This window comes from Ornithorhynchus anatinus, chromosome 11 (assembly GCF_004115215.2).
Source record: "Ornithorhynchus anatinus isolate Pmale09 chromosome 11, mOrnAna1.pri.v4, whole genome shotgun sequence".
Lineage (NCBI taxonomy): Eukaryota > Metazoa > Chordata > Mammalia > Monotremata > Ornithorhynchidae > Ornithorhynchus > Ornithorhynchus anatinus.
Genome location: NC_041738.1, coordinates 56,448,431 through 56,464,654, shown reverse-complemented (window position 1 = coordinate 56,464,654; position 16,224 = coordinate 56,448,431). Strand labels below are relative to the sequence as shown.

At 52.2% G+C, this 16,224-nt stretch overlaps 1 non-coding gene across 1 annotated transcript; it reads left to right on the top strand.

The window, feature by feature from the left end:
• Window positions 1-3,319: 3,319 nt before the first annotated feature.
• On the top strand, window positions 3,320-3,457 carry LOC114815262. The gene has a single exon (XR_003763026.1). It is a non-coding gene; the product is annotated as a small nucleolar RNA SNORA7 (small nucleolar RNA).
• The last annotated feature ends 12,767 nt before the right edge of the window (window positions 3,458-16,224 follow it).

Sequence of the window (16,224 nt, the reverse complement as noted above, 5' to 3'; positions counted from 1 at the left end):
AGAAGAGGAAGTGCCCATTCACCTACACTCATACGCATGGACACATTCTCATCCACATGCCTGCTCACACATGCTCAAGCTTCCATCCGTGCACGAATGCACATACGCAAACACACCGGGCCCCCTTTGGCCTTGCGTAGGCTTGCTTTTGCAGAGAGCAGTTTTACAGGGAACAGAAGAGCTGAGTCGGGCGTAAGACTCTGAGCCTCTCTGCTCTTCGTCTTTTCCTTTCCTCGAATCGCAGGCCCCTGGGAGTGCAGCTGGCAGCTTTGCTGATGCTGCGGGGAGGAGGAGGAGATGGGAAGCTTCTGGTGTGGGTGCCTGGGTTGCTGAGATCCGCAGGCCCAAACTTTCTCCTGCCCCACTGTCAGGGAGGTGGAGAGACAGAACGGGACAGTGGAGAGACACAGGGCTGAGGCAGTGGAAAGACAGAGGAGGAGTCAAGGACAGATTTTTCCCCTTTCCCTCTCTTCCCTCCTCCTTTCCCCAAGTAAACCATGCCAGTGGTATTCATGAGAAGCAGCATGGTGAAGTGGTCAGAGCCCGGGCCTGGGAGTCAGGAGGTCATGGGTTCTTATGTCCGCTCCACCACTTGTCTGCCATGTGACCTTGGGCAATTCACTTCACTTCTCTGGGCCTCAGTTACCTCATCTATAAAATGAGGATTGAGACTGTGAGCCCCATTTGGGGAGAGACTGTGTCCAACCCCATTTGCTTGTATCCACCCCAGAGCTTAGTACAGTGCCTGGCATATAGTAAGTGCTTAGCAAACACCACAGTTATTATTATTATTATTATTATTATTGAGTGCTTATTGTGTGCATAATGCCATACTAAGCACTTTGGAGAGTACAATATAGGAGTTGATAGACACATCCTTGCCCACAAAGAGCTCCTCTGCCTTCCTTCTCCCCTCTTCCTCTTTCCACTTCTTTCCTCCTGCCTCCCTTCCTCCCCAGAGCAGGATTACAGGTTCTCAGAGAGGTTAAGCAATCTGTTCAAAGTCACTCAGCAACACAACCAGGGATCAGAGATTAGAACCCACGTGTCCTGACTTTACTCCCACTTCTTCCTTCCCTCAACTCAAAACTAACTCTACCCTGGGCTGGAAGCTAGAGGTTCCATCCGGCTTAGGACAAAGCCCCCAGCCCCGTATCCCAGCCCAAGGTCCCCGGTCCCCAGCTCGTAAACCAAGGGTCTTTTTTTAAACTTCATTCTGGGAGGTTGGTGCTGGGTTCAGGGGTCACAAAAGGCCACTGATTTCTCTCTCCTTCCCTGTTTCCAAGTGGGACACTAGTGGAAGACTGAAACAGACACCTGGTCCTGGTCCTGGTCACTGTCGGATTCGCATTAGGAGGGGAAAGTTTTGCTGGCCACCCACTCCCTCTGGCTCAGTCTTCTTTACAAGCCCAATCCACTTCTTCCGGACCCCCTGATCCAACCACCTGGCTCTGCTCTGGTCAGTTTCTCCCTCAGAGGGCTGGAAACTGAGTGCTTGCCACAAAAAAAGACAGGGGTTATTTAGCCTGGGCTAAGGGAGGTTTCAAAACCACCCTTGCTATCTGGACAGTCCAATCAGTCATATTTATTGAGCACTCATTCTATGCAGAACCCTGGACTAAACGCTTGGGAGAGTACAATACAACAGAGTTGATAGACAAATTCCCTCCCCACAATGAGCTTACAGTCTAGAGGGATAGACAGTAAAATAAATAAATTACAGATATGTACAAAAGTGCTGTGGGGCTGATGGAGGGGTGAATAAAGGATGCAAATCCAAGTGCAAGGTAGAAACAGAAGGGAGTGGGAAAAGAGGAAATGAGGGCTTAGTCAGGGAAGGTCTCTTAGAGGGGACGTTCTTATAATAAAATTTTGAAGATGGAGAGAGTGATTGCCTGTTGGATATGAAGAGAGAGGATGTTCTGGGCCAGAGGCAGGATGTGGGTGAGAGGTCAGTGTGGTAAGATACAAGAGATGGAGGTACAATGAGTAGGTTGACATTAAAGAAGCCAAGTTGTAGGAGGGCTGGGTTGTAGTAGGAAAGCAGTCTAGGTTTCTTCTTCATGTCTAACCTGCACGCCTTCTGTGCAGAGGAAGAGAACCAGCTGGGCTCCAAGGAGCAGGGGATTGGGAGGGAGGGAAACCCCAATCCCCGGGGCCCTGGCTCTGACCTCACATAATCCCACAGCCCAAGAGTCCCCTGCAAGGGCTTGTTTGCCAAGCGCTGGGAGGTGACCCAGAGAGGCAGGATGGATGTTTCCCGTTAGGAGCAGCTGGGTGAGAGATGAAAAATCAAAAATCAATACTGGCCCGAGGCTCGCTGTGCCACACCAGAAAGCAGAGCAGGAGGGTGAGGGGGGGCAGTGGGTGTGAGGCTCCTCTAACCCAGTGTCTCTTCCGAGGTCAAAGCTAGGCATGGGGTGGGGGATGTGCTCCTTCTAGTCAACCCCCAAGACCTCCCAGAGACCTCCTGCCCTGGAGCAGCGCTGCAAGGGGTGGACAGGGAAGACACCCTAGGTACACCCCTAGCCTGAGTCTACACAAATTACTGATCCTGTTCATCTAGGCACGTGGAGTTTATGATTAAGAGGACCCTCAATGAGGCCTAAGCATCTCTGTCTTCTGGAATTATCCAAGTAATTGTGCTTGTACAGACTCCCACATGCTCAGATCCTTGCAGAGAGACACACATGCAGTTACACATACAGACACAAAGTTCGAGACGTATGTTCACACACAGGCAGGTACATAGGGACATGTTTGTACACACAAGCGGTTGCTTCTCTCTTCCTCTTCCCCGGAAGTAGCCTCTTCTCCCTCCTCTCTACTCTGTTTCATTTATTTATTCATTCATTCAACTGTATTTATCGAGTGCTTACTGTGTTCAGAGCACTGTCATAAGGGCTTGGGAGAGTACACTGTAACAATAAACAGACACATTCCCAGGTGAGGAGGCTTCTCTCTTCAAAATAGGACCCAAGCTCAGCGCATCACTGGAGAGTCTGTTGAGGAGGAGTGGGGGTAAGGGGGGGCAAGAGTGTGTGTGTGTGTGTGTGTGTGTCAGGGGTGGGGGCATTTATCAAGGAAGTCTGCCCCTTCCCAGAGCAAAGCTATCTGTCCCTCTCTCAGTTTTGCCCCTGAGGGGTCTGACGACAGGGGTGAATATAGAGAGGTATTTCCCCTTAGACTGTAAGCCCCATGTTGGGCAGGGACTGTGTCTGATCTGAATGTATCATGTCTAGCCCAGCGTTTACCACAGTCCTTGGTACATAGTAGGCTCTTAACAAAAACCACGAGTAATACTATTATTCTCTGGAGTCCCCTCTCAGGGTCACACCTGGAGATTTTCCAGTACTCCACCGGTCTCGGCTACGGGAGGGAGAGACAAGCAGAGGCCCACCCATTCCATTCCTAGCTTGGGCAATGGCTAGTGAGTGGAAGACCATCTGCTACAAGTCAAAGCTCACTTGTGCTGGGCAGCAGCAGTTTGGGAGAGAGTTGAGGGCGGAGACTCAAGTTTACTGCATGGAAGGCAGCAATGGTATACCACTTCTGTAATTTTACCAAGAAAACTCTATGGATCCACTACCAGAACGACTGTAGATGGAGAGCAGGGCATTCTAGGAGAGATGTGTCCGTGTGTCCGTGGTATCTCTATGGGTCAGAATTGACTCGATGGCATAAGACAAGACAAGACATTCTCCCGAGTCCCCAGATTCCCAGCTCTTCCTTGGCATGGCACTTGGCTGGGGATTTCTGGACAGGACCCCTCCACTCCCCACTCCCCCACTCAGGAGAACCTGGGCTGAGCCTTCCCCCAACACAGAGGAGCAGTAACAGGGCCAAGGGCAGGGAAGGGCCCCACAGGGACAGGAACCCATTCAGCTCTAGCTCCAGCTCAGCCTCCTTAGTTCCACTTTTCCTCCTTCACCAGCCTGATTTTTTTTTTTGTTCTTTATGGTATTTCTTAAATGCTTACTCTGTGCCAAGCACTGAACTATGTGCTGGGGTAGATAGAAGTTAATAATGTTGGCATTTGTTAAGCGCTTACTATGTGCAGAACACTGTTCTAAGCGCTGGGGTAGATACAGGGTAATCAGGTTGTCCCACGTGAGGCTCACAGTTAATCCCCATTTTACAGATGGGGTAACTGAGGCACAGAGAAGTGAAGTGACTTGCCCACAGTCACACAGCTGACAAGTGGCAGAGCCGGGAGTCAAACGCATGACCTCTGACTCCAAAGCCCAGGCTCTTTTCACTGAACTACGCTGTGTTGGACACACCCCCATGTCCCACATGGGGCTCACAGTCCTAATCCCCATTTTACAGATGAGGGAACTAGGCATAGAGAAGTTAACTGCCTTGTCCAAGGTCACACAGCAGACAAGTGGCAGAGTAGGGATTAGAACCCAGGACCTTCTGATCCACGGCCCATACTCTATCCACTAGGCCATGCTGCTTCTCTTTTCTGGGTCTCCATGGGGGCAGAGCCCTAGGTTGGATACTGGGAAGGGGGGGGGGGGGAGGGAGATTCCTGTCCTGGAAGGGCTGCCAGTCCAATGGGAGATAAGACACACACACACACACACACACATACACATACACACACATCCCCTTCCCCCCTACCATCCATGACCATCCCCAAGAAAGCTTGCTTAATGGACAGATCCTGGCCCTGGAAGCCAGGCCTGGGCCTGGCTGTTTGATCTTGGGCAAGTCAGTTAACTTCTCTGTGCCTCAGTTCCCTCATCTGTAAAATGGAGATTAAGACTGCAGGCCCCATGTGGGACATGAGCTTTGTCCAACCTGATTAGCTTGTATCTATCCCAGTGCTTAGTGCGGTGCCTGGCATACAATAAGCACTTAACAAATACTATGTTTTTAAAAAAATGTCTCTTCCCCCACCCAAGTCCCTCCGTCTCCTGGCCTCCCCAATCCGGGAGCTGCGGGGACATCTCTGTTAGAGGGTTTACTTTGGGTTTTAATTCAAGGCGGCAAATCCGCTAATAAGGGGGCGGAGAGGTAGGGGAGGGTGGAAGAGGAGGTGGGGAAGGGAGGGCTGCTCGGTTGGATCTGGAGGGGAAGGATGGGAGGCAGGACAGGACCGGATCGGGCCGGACCAGACCGGAACTGAACTGGTTCTTGGGTGGGGAGGGGAGAGGACAGGACTGGAGGGGGCGGGGAGCCGGGGCAGAGGGTGGGGCCGGGGCTGGGGGGGAAAGAGAGCAGGTCTGGAGGCAGAAGAGGGGAGGGGGCCTGGACGTGGGGAGTCTAGGGAGGGGGGAGGGGGAAGCCAGGACCAGGCTGGGTCGCGGTGGGGAGTTGGGGTGTCTAGGAAGCAAGGAAGGAGCCGGTTCGGGCGGGCCGGGCTGGAGGAGGGGAAGGGGCCGAACTGGGGTTGGGTTGGGGGAGGGGGAAAACCGGTTCAGCATTTATGTACATATCTGTAATTTACTTATTGTACTAATAAAGAAGCAGCATGGCCTAATGAATAGAGTCAGGTCTTGGGAGTCAAAAGGTCACAGTTTCTAATCCTCACTCTGCCACTTGTCCATCTGTCTCCCCCGAGTAGACTGTAAGCCCATCGATGGGCAGGGATTGTCTCTATCTGTTGCCGAATTGTACATTCCAAGCGCTTAGTACAGTGCTCCGCACATACTAAGCGCTCAATAAATACTATTGAATGAATGCTGTGTGACCTTGGGCAAGTCTACTGACTTCTCTGGGCCTCAGTTCCCTCACTTGTAAAATGGGGATTCAGACTGTAAGCCCTATGTGAGAGAGGAACTGTGTCCAACCTGATTTGCTCGTATCCACTCCAGCACTGAGAACAATGCCTGGCACACAGTAAGCGTTTAACAAATCCCATAATTATTATTATTATTATTAATGTCTGTCTCCCCCCACCTCTGGACTGTAAGCTCGTTGTGGGCAGGGCATGTGTCTATTTCTTGCTGTATCGTCTTCTCCCAAGCGCTTAGTCCAGAGTTCTGCACACAGTCAGCGCTCAGTCAATACGATTGGATGAATGGATGAGCCGAGGTGGAGGGAGGAGAGGGATGGGGAGGGAGGAGAGCCGGAATCTCTGCGCCGTGACGGTCACCCCGGGCCAGGAGTCTGTTTTCCAGGCCGGGTGGAGCGGGGAGGGGGCGGGCGGGGGGCTCTTGGCGAGAATGGGAGGAAGAGCAACAATCGCCGTTCCGCCTGAAGCCAGATGGCGGATGCGGCCTGCGAGGCCCAGTTAATTGGGGATTAAAGGAAGGGCCGGGCCGGGCCGGGATGGAAAATCCCCCGCAGGTGCAGCGTCCAGGGAGCAGAGTCGGGGGGGGGGGGGGAGGGCCCAGCCCCACCTCTATCATCACCCGCTGGTTCCGAGGGGCCCAGGCCGGGCCTGAGGAGGCCCGGAGCTAATAATAATAATGAATAATTGTGGTATTTGTTCATTCATTAGTACTTCCTGAGCGCTTACTATGTGCAGAGCACTGTACTAAGCGCTTGGAATGAACAAGTCGGCAACAGAGACAGTCCCTGCCGTTTGACGGGTTTACGGTCTAATCGGGGGAGACAGACAGACGAGAACGATGGCAATAAATAGAGTCGAGGGGAAGAACATCTCGTAAAAACAATGACGACTGAATAGAATCAAGGCGACGTACATTTCATTAACAAAATAAATAGGGTGATGAAAATATATACAGTTGAGCAGACGAGTACAGTGCGGAGGGGAAGGGAGGGGGGAGGAGCAGAGGGAGATGGGGGCAAAAGAGGGTTAAGCTGCGGAGAGGTGAAGGGGGGCGGTAAACGTTTCCTGTGTGCCAAGCACTATTCCGGGCACTATTCCGGGCGGTGGGGCAGATACAAGCTAATCGGGTTGTCCCACGTGGGGCTCACAGTCTTAATCCTCATTTAAAGATCAGGTAACTGAGGCACAGAGAAGTTAAATCGGCTTGCCCAAGCAGCAGACAAGTGGCGGAGTCGCGATTAGAACCCACGTCCTCTCAAACCCTTGCTCTTGCCCCTAATCCACGCTGGTTCCCGGAGCTGGGGACCAGAGGGGAATCTGGGTTCGAGATTTGCAGCAAGAGCGAGGCAGGCTAGATCGACAGAAGAACTTCCCTGCTGTCAGCACCGGCACAGGAACATAATCTTAATAATAATTATTATTAAGGTATTTGTTAAGGACTTACTCTGTGCCAGGCACTGTAGTAAGCGCTGGGGTGAATACGAGCAAGTTGGGTTGGACACAGTCCCTGTCCCACGTGGGGCCCACAGTCTCCATCCCCATTTTACGATGGAGGTAACTGAGGCCCAGAGAAGTGAAGCGACTTTCCCAAGGTCCCACAGCAGACAAGCAGCGGATCGGGATTAGAACCCATGACCTTCTGACTCCCAGGCCCGGGCTCTATCCATCCGCTATGCCGCGCTGCTTCTTATGGGGGGGGGGGGGTTGGGATCTAAATTCCGCCCCCATCCCCACCTGGCAGTTTAGGGAAGGGGGCTGGAAACCCGACGGCTTCCTGGGGCTGAGAACTGCCTCGAGGGCCGGCGGGGGAGGGGGTCGTGGACCACCAGCCTTCCTGGCAGGGTCGGACCCAGAGGGTGTGGGACGAGCGGGGCGGAGCAGGCCGGCAGCCAGCCAGCGGGGTGATTAATCCATCAGCCTCTCGGGGAGAACAATAAATACCCCCTGGCTAATGAGAAAGATTGCCGCTGCGAGACGCATGTTTATTCCTCGGGGCAGAAAAGCCTTCGTAATTACGGAAACCGGCGGAGAGGGGGGCGGGGGGCTTTCCGACCGTTAGAAAGCCGTCCCCTCCCCTCCCTCTCCTCCCCTCTCCCCCTCCCCTCCTCCTCCGGCTCTGCCTGTCCCGGGTTACCCTAGTAGGGGCAGCCGGCCACGTTGGCCGAAAAGAAATGAGGCCCGGCCCCGAGAGACGTCAGGCTGCGGGCCAATAAGGATTGGAAGAACTTCGTGCTCTGAGACCCCGACTCAATCCTGCCCTTCCCCAGAAAGTGGGGGAGTGGAGGGGGGCTGATGGGGGGGAGGTGGTACCCCATTAGTGGTCCGGGGCGGCGGGGGCGGCCGGAGGGGGGTGGGTCCCCGTCTCCTTTCTCTTCCTCTTTCCCTCCTTCATCCTCTCTCTTGCCTTTTTCCTCATCCCTCTTCCCCTTTTCCTTCTTCCTCCTCATCTTTCCTTCCCCCTCTCTCCTCCCCGTTTCCTGCCTCGTTCCCCTTCCTCCTCCCTTCTCCCCATTGGCTTTTTCCTCCTCTCTTCTCATCTCCTGCCTCGTTTCTCCCCTCTCCTGTCTTCTGCGTTTTTCCTCCTTCCTCCTCTCGCCTCCCAGTCTCCTTCCTCTCTCTCCTCCCCTAAGCTTCTTTCTTCCTCCCTCCTCCCCATCTTCTGCCTCCTTCCTCTCTTTTCTTTCCTCCCTCCTCCTCCCTTTTGCTTCTTTCCTCCTCTTCCTTCCTCCTCCCCGTCTCCTCCTCCCCCCACTTTTCTTTCTTCCTCCCTCCTCCCCGTTTTCTGTCTCCTTCCTCCTTCCTCTCTTCTGTTTCTTTCCTCCTTCCTCCTCCCTTCGGCTTCTTTCTTCCTCCCCGACTCCTTCCTCCTTCTTCCTTCCTACTCCCCGCTGCTTCTTTCCTCATCCATCCATCCATCCATCCATCCATCCATCCATCCATCCATCCATCCATCCATCCATCCATTTAATCGTATTTATTGAGCGCTTACTGTGTGCACAGCACTGTACTAAGCGCTTCCTCCCTTATTAATAATAATAATGGTACTTGTTAAGCGCTTACTATGTGCCAGGCACTGTACCAAGCGCTGGGGTGGATACTAGCAAATCGGGTTGGTCACAGCCCCTTCCCCATGTGGGGTTTATAGTCTCAATCCCCATTTTACAAATGAGGTGACGGAGGCCAGAGAAGTGAAGTGACTTGCCCAAGGTCTCACAGCAGACAAGTGGCGGAGCCGGGTTTAGAACCCGTGTCCTTCTGACTCCCAGGCCCCGAGTTCTATCCACTACGCCATGCTCCTTCCCATCTCCTGGCTCATCCTTACTCTGTCCTGCCTCCTTACTGCTTCTTCCTTCCTCCTTCCCGTCTCCTGCCCTTTTCCTCCTTCCTCCTCTCTTCTGCTTCTTTCCTCCTTCCTCCTCCCTAGTCCCCGTCTCCTGACTCCTTCCTCATCCCTCCTCTCTTCTGCGTCTTTTCTCCTCCTTCCTCTTCCCTCCTCCCCACTGCCTCCTTCCTCCTCCCTTCTCCCTCCACCGGCTCTTCGTTGCTCGGGCTTCTCTCGCCACAGCTTTAAATCCAAGCTCAGACGGAAATCACCCAGCCGGGCCGGACCCTGCCTCTAAGAGGGTCTTTTGTCTGCTCAGGGCCAGGGACGAGGATAGGGAAGAGGCGGGAGCGGGGACGGAGATGGGAATGAGACCAGCATATCTCCCTTTGATGTGGCGCCTCCCCGAACGCACAAAGGCTCGGACTCCAGCGGCCCCTGGGCTTTGATGAACTCTCTCCCCTCTGATGTCGGAGGCACGGAACGGCCGGGAGGCCGGAACGGATACTTCCCTTCCCCTCCCCACGCCCCGTGGATCGGCCTCTCTCAGCCTCACGAGGCCCCTCCTGCCGGGCCCCAGTCCAGCCCACCCCCACAGAGCCAGAGAGAGTCACGCATGATGGAAACTACCCGAGGAAAAGGCTGAGAAGTGTGTGGCCTAATGGGCAAAGCCTGGGCCTGGGCATCCACCCTCCGCCAAATGCCTTCTGGGTGACCTTGGGAAAGTCATTTCCTTTCCCCAGGCCTCCTTTTCCTCATCTGTAAAATGGGAGTGAAACATCTATTCTTCCCTCCCCCTTATACTGTGAACCCCATTTGGGAAAGGGGGTATCTCTGATTTGATTACCTTGTACCTACCACAGTATTTAATGCATAATAAGCACTTAAATATTATTACAGCTATTCTTACCTTAGAGTTTGCCCCCAGGAGCCTGCTGCTGTTTTCAAAACTGCCTCTTGGGTACCCTTCTCTCACTGAATCTTGATTGGCATATCCCAGGTTGCTCTGCTGTTGGAATGTTCCAGGTGTCCCTTGCTGTAACAATAATAATAATGATATTTGTTAAGCACTTTCTGTGTGCTAAGCACTGTACTAAGTGATGAAGTAGATATAAGATAATCAGGTATGACACAGTCCCTATCCCACATGGGGCTCACAGTCTAAGAGGAAGTCAGGGCAAGATTCATCCCTTTTCATCAATTAGTAGTATGTACTGAGTGCTTGCTATGTTTAGAACACAATATTAAGTGCTTAGGAACATGCGACACTATAGAATAGGTAAATATGATCCCTGCCCACAAATAACTTAGAGCCTACAGGGGGACACAGATAATAAAATAGATTAGGGATAAGGGAAATAGTGTAGAAGGATAACTACATAAGGGTTGTGGGGATGGGGTGAATATCAAAGCGCTTAAGTGCTTGGGATCCACAGCCAAGTGCACAGTTGATACAGCATGAAGGGTGGATGGGGACATGAGGGCTTAGTCAGGGAAGGCCTCGAAGAGATGTGATTTTACAGATGAAGAAACTGAGACCCAGAGGAGTTAAGTGACTTACCCAAGGTCACAAAGAAGTGTTTGAGACTGGTTTCACTGAGTCTTTACAATATCTGTCTATAGGGCCCCGTTCCAGCTCACCGTTCAGCAGGTAGCCCCATTCTTCTCCCCGATTCCATGCAGTGGGACTGACCGGCTGCTGCAGCCGGAACCTCCGTGTTGGTGATCCTGACCCCCTCCCCATCCAGTGGGATCCCCCGGTGGCACCTATGGCACCGATGAAAGTGTTGGAGGAGCCAGCTGTGCCTGTAGGCCCCAGGTCTCTCAGCCATGGAGAAGGTTGAACACCAACATTGAACTTGTTGTGCTGTGGTCTTCAGTTCTCTACTACTTTGGCTGATTTGGGGATTGGATGGGCAGAGCTGGGCCTGTGGATCTCAGAGAACTTGGGCACTTTTTGAAGGGGGGATGGGCCAGCCTCTGGGGATCCCCACTATCAGCTTCCCCAATCTGGGCTAGGCCAGTCTGAGTCAGGAGGATACAGGATCTGAGCGCGGAGCGTAGATGGAGCACGGGCCTGGGCGTCAGAAGGACCTGGATTCTAATCTCAGCTCTGCCACGTGTCTGCTGTATGACCTTGGGCAAGTCATTTACCAAGGAGTCGTAGATAGAACACGGGCCTGGGAGTCAGAAGGTCAGAGGTTCTAATCCCAGCTCTGCCATTTGTCTGCTGTATGACCGTGGGTACGTCACTTAACTCTCTGGGCCTCAGTTACCTCATGTGTAAAATGGTGATTAAGAGACCCATGTAGGACAGGGATTGGGTCCAACCTGATTGGCTTGTATCTACCCCAGTGCTTAGAACAATGCTTGGCACATAGTAAGCTCTTAACAAGCAATATTATTATTATTATTTAGATTATTATTACTATGTGCAGAAGACACTCACACCCCACATAGACAAATACACAGGGATACAACCCCCCAGAAGTTTACACACTTACTGTGTGCTGAGCACTCTACTAAGTGCTTGGAAAATTACGGTAGGGTTGGTAAACATGATCCCCGCCCATGAGGAGCTGACAGTCTACAGTTTGGAAACAGGCATTAAAATAAATTTCAGAGAGGGGAAGTAGGAGAATGTCACGATATAGACATGAGGACTGTGGAGTTGGGGTGAATATCAAAGTGCTTAAGGGGTATACGACCAAGTGCGTAGTTGACGCAGAGGGGAGGGGAGGGGAAACGATTTAATAAGAATGGTGGTATTTTTTGAGTGCTTACTATGTGCTAGGCATCGTACTGAGAACTGAAGCATTATTTCACAATTATGCCCTTCTGCCCCCCTCTCCTTTCCCCTCTTTTCCACTCGTCCTTCCTCTCTCATCCACCCAGTTTGGAGCTTGCATTTCCAGGCTTTGACAAGAGTTTTAGTTCAATCTTGATCTTGCTTCTTTCTCTACCTCCTTTTGTGGAAGCAACCATATCACCAGAGAAAGGGTGAGGATGTAGGAGAAGTGGTGGGGAGGAGGGGAAGGGGAACTGACCAAGGAGGTGGGAGGAGAGTTGGAGAGAGATGACAAGAGATGGGGGTGCTAATGGTGATAGAGGGCTGGTTGATGGGTGGGAGATGGTGCTGGGAGGGCTGGGCAGGGGGCAAAAGGACTGTGTTGAGGGTTTTGATGGGGACTGGTCTGGGAAGGTAAAGAGGTGGGTTTGGAGAGCTGGCTAGGATGGATGAGGCTAGATGGTGGGGGAGGCTGTGGTGGAGACTGGCTGGGGTTGAGGAGACTGTGGGGGAGGCTGGCTGGGACTGGGGAGGGATTTGAAGCAGGGGGAAGGGGGTGATGAGAAGCTGATTGAGTCTACTTAAGACTGTGAACTCTATGTGGGACAGGAACTGTGTATCCCTCTAGATTGTAAGCTCGCTGTGGGCAGGAAATGTGTCTGTTTATCATTCTATTGTTCTCTCCCAAGAGCTTAGTACAGAGCTCTGCACACAGTAAGCGCTCAGTAAATACAACTGAATGAATGAAAGTGTCCAACCTGAATTAACTTGGATCTACCCAGAGTTTAGAACAGCGCTTGACACAGAGTAAGTGCTTAACAGCTCCAATAATAATAATTTTGAGCAACACTCTGTCCTGGTCACCTAGTGTGTGCAGAACCCTAAAGTGCAAGCTTGAGGAACAGAGAAGTAAAACAGATATCTGATGAGGGGAGCCAAGCAAAGACAAGATAATGAGTACACCACAGTAGTGAGTGAAGGGGAGAATCTTGTAAAATAACCAAGCCCAGTGCTTAGTGAATAAACAAACAAGCAGAAGGTAAGTACTTGACTGGAAGGTTGGTGGTTGGTGTTACTCTAATCAAGGAATAGGTCTCTTCAGCAACAGCAGCAGCAACAATCCATGTCAGGCTGCAGAACTATTTACCACGCTTCCAAAGTGATTGACTTTTGATGAGAGGTTTGAGGAGCTCAGGGGAACGCGGGCTCTGGGGGCTTTGTGAGTAAAAGAAAAGAAATAGCAGGTACTCTTCGCGTGTGGGAGCTGAGAAAGACGGTAATTAAATCTCAGGGGCTGGAGCACATCCCACTCGGATGTGGCGTTTCTATTTCGGAGTCGTTAACTCTGCCTCCCCCGCCCTCCCCTCTCCCAACTTCCAAGCCAGAACCTCAGGGGGCACGGCCGGCTCAGGGGCAGGGGGCTGGACTCGATGACCTCAGAGGCTCGCGTCCAGGAGGAGTGTGGAAGATGAAATGGGGGCTGCTCTGGGGTCAGCTTGAATCTCGAACACCTGCAGGGAGAGGCCAGTACAGATGTGATGTGCTTTGGTGTCCCTTGGATGGAATGAGCACTGTAATAATGGTGGACTCTGAACCACACGGACCCTGAAATTCCACTCCTCCTGCCCCGGCCCCCTACTTTAGCTTTGCTTTTATTTGTGTATTTGTCCACATCTTCATGTTGTCTGACCTGATCATTTTGATCATCTTGTATAGTGTTCAGCACATAGTAAGTGCTTAATGTATGGCAATTATTATTATTATTGTTAGGAACAGTTCTTGGAAGGGATTTCAACTTCTTGAGGTCTCAGAAACTGGAAAGACCCAGCAAAATGGATCACACAGTCTTCTTACAGATGGCCAGGCCCCAGTAATAATTATCTGTATATAAATCATTATCTGTATAATATATATTATATACTAAGTGCTGGGACAGATACAAGCAAATCAGTTTGGACACAGTTCCTGACCCACATGGGCTCACGGTCTTATTCCTTATTTTACAGATGGAGTAACTGAGGACCAGAGAAATGAAGTAACTCGCCCAGGTTCACACAGCAGTAAAGTGGAGGAGCAGGATTAGAACCCAGGTCCTTCTGACTCCCAGGCTTGAACTCTAGCCACTTTGCCGTGCTGTCCAAATCTCTCCTGCTGAAACCCAATTCCTTCTGTTGATCCTCAAGGGAAATGGAGATCAGCCACCCTATAACCCCCCTCCCCACATCCTTCCCTGTGATTCACTCTTTTCTTCCTTTCCTGTTTTCTGTCACTTGGACCAATCTGCAAACTCCTCTTTGGTGGGAGTCTCCAAGGTCTGCTCGTTCTTAGTCAAATGCAGAGTTTAACTCCGCTCCAAGCTCCCTGTTAAGGGTCAAGGTCAGTTGGAGGAAAGCTACAGGGTCTCTTTTCTGGCACTAACAGGGCCTCTACTCAGCAGCTCCTCTCTGATTCTGCTATTTAGTTTGGGTCTTCTATGACCCCCATCTCCTCTTTTGGAGTAATTGTACGCCAGTGGAGTGCTTATTACATTGTTCCACACACAACTGGTGCTCAAGAGATACCGCTGATTGATTGTCCTAGTTGACTGGGGCTCGTTCTTAGTTTGGGACCCCTTTGCCACATCATTTCTGTTCTCATGAGCCCCCTCCCCACTGGCCCACAGGGTATGTGTGTGTGTGGGAAGGGGTCTGTCTGTTGGGGGGAGTTCATCAACCAGCCCTCCGCCTGCCCTCTTGACCACCTGTAGTAGGTCCTCAAAGGTGAGTGCCTAGCAGCCCCCTCCTTCTCCTCTCCCCAGCCCGAGTGGAAGGTCAAAGCACTGCCCTGCGACGGGGGGGCCGGGGGTTTGGGGAGGGGGTGGGACAATGTGAGGGGGGGCGGTGATCAAGCCCCGGGAAGAAGCTGCAATTTTCCGCTCGGCGGTGGATCCCGCCGGTTCGTAATTGCGCGTTGAGACGCTAAGAGCCGCTCAGTGGCGAGCATCGATCAGGGCCGGGACTGATCCAGGAGCCGGATGCCCCTCCGGGAGGGAAGAACCCGCGGGGAAGGAGGGACTCCTGGGGCAAGGCCATGCCCGCCCGGAACCCCTTGGTTCTGCGCCCTAGAACCCCGAGGGTTTGTTGAATTTCTGGCAAATTTGGGCTCCTCTGCTTGGCCCAGCAGTGCACGAAGGTGCGTTCGTGGGGGAGTGTGCGCGTGTGGGCGTGTGAAGATTCACGAGCGCACATGCACGTTCGTGCACCTCTCTTTGTATGGTGTGCACGTGCGTGTGACCTCACTCTCGGGGGCATCTATGTATATGGGTGCATGTGCATACATGTGCATGGGTGTGAACTGGTGCCTACGCAAAGTTGGGTGTACAGGGGTTGCCCTGCAAGCTGCCCTCATCTTCCCGCCCATCCCGGGACACGTGAGACCTGCACAGCTGAGTCGGGACACGTGTGGCAGCTCAGCCTGAAATGTGCTCCCACTCCACGCCCTGCCCGTGCTATTGTTGTATTGTACTCTCCCAGGCGCTTAGTACAGTGCTTTGCACACAGTAAGCACTCAATATGTACGATTGAATGAGTGAATGAATGATAATAATAATAATGTTGGTATCTGTTAAGCTCTTACTGTGCCAAGCGCTGTTCTAAGTGCTGGGGTAGATACAGGATAATCAGGTTGTCCCATGTGAGGCTCACAGTCTTAATCATCATTTTACAGATGAGGGAACTGAGGCATCGAGAAGTTAAGTGACTTGCCCAAAGTCACCCAGTTGACAGATGGTGGAGCCAGGATTAGAACCCATGACCTTTGACTCCTAAGCCTGTGTTCTTTCCACTGAGCCACGCTACTTCTCTTTACTGGATGCACAGTGCTGTGGTTATTTCTTTGGAAGGGTAACTAGCCGCCGCCTCCTCCTCGCCCATCTCTTTCGGGGGTCCAGTCGGTGACCCCGAGGGACCCTGACTCCCCAAAGACCCGGAGGGAGCTGCTAGAGATGCAGGCCAGATGAAAGCACAATCTGCTGCCATAGCCCCAGGGCTCACACCTACACCCGGGTCACTGTTTTTTAAATACTATTTGTTAAGCGCTTACTATGTGCCAGGGCCTGTACTAAGCACTGGTGTAAATACAAGATAACCAGGTTGAACAGAGCTCATGTCCCACATGAGATTCACAGTATTTTCCCCACTTTACAGATGAGGGAACCAAGGCACAGAGAAGTTAAGGGACGTGTCCAAGGTCACACAGCAGACTCGAGACGGAGATAGAATTAGAACTCAGGTCCTTCTGATTCCCAGGCCAATGCTCTTCCCACTAGGCCATGCTGCTTCTTTCTTAATGTCGCCTCATGAATCATTTAGGTTTCACCCCAACTGTTCGCCC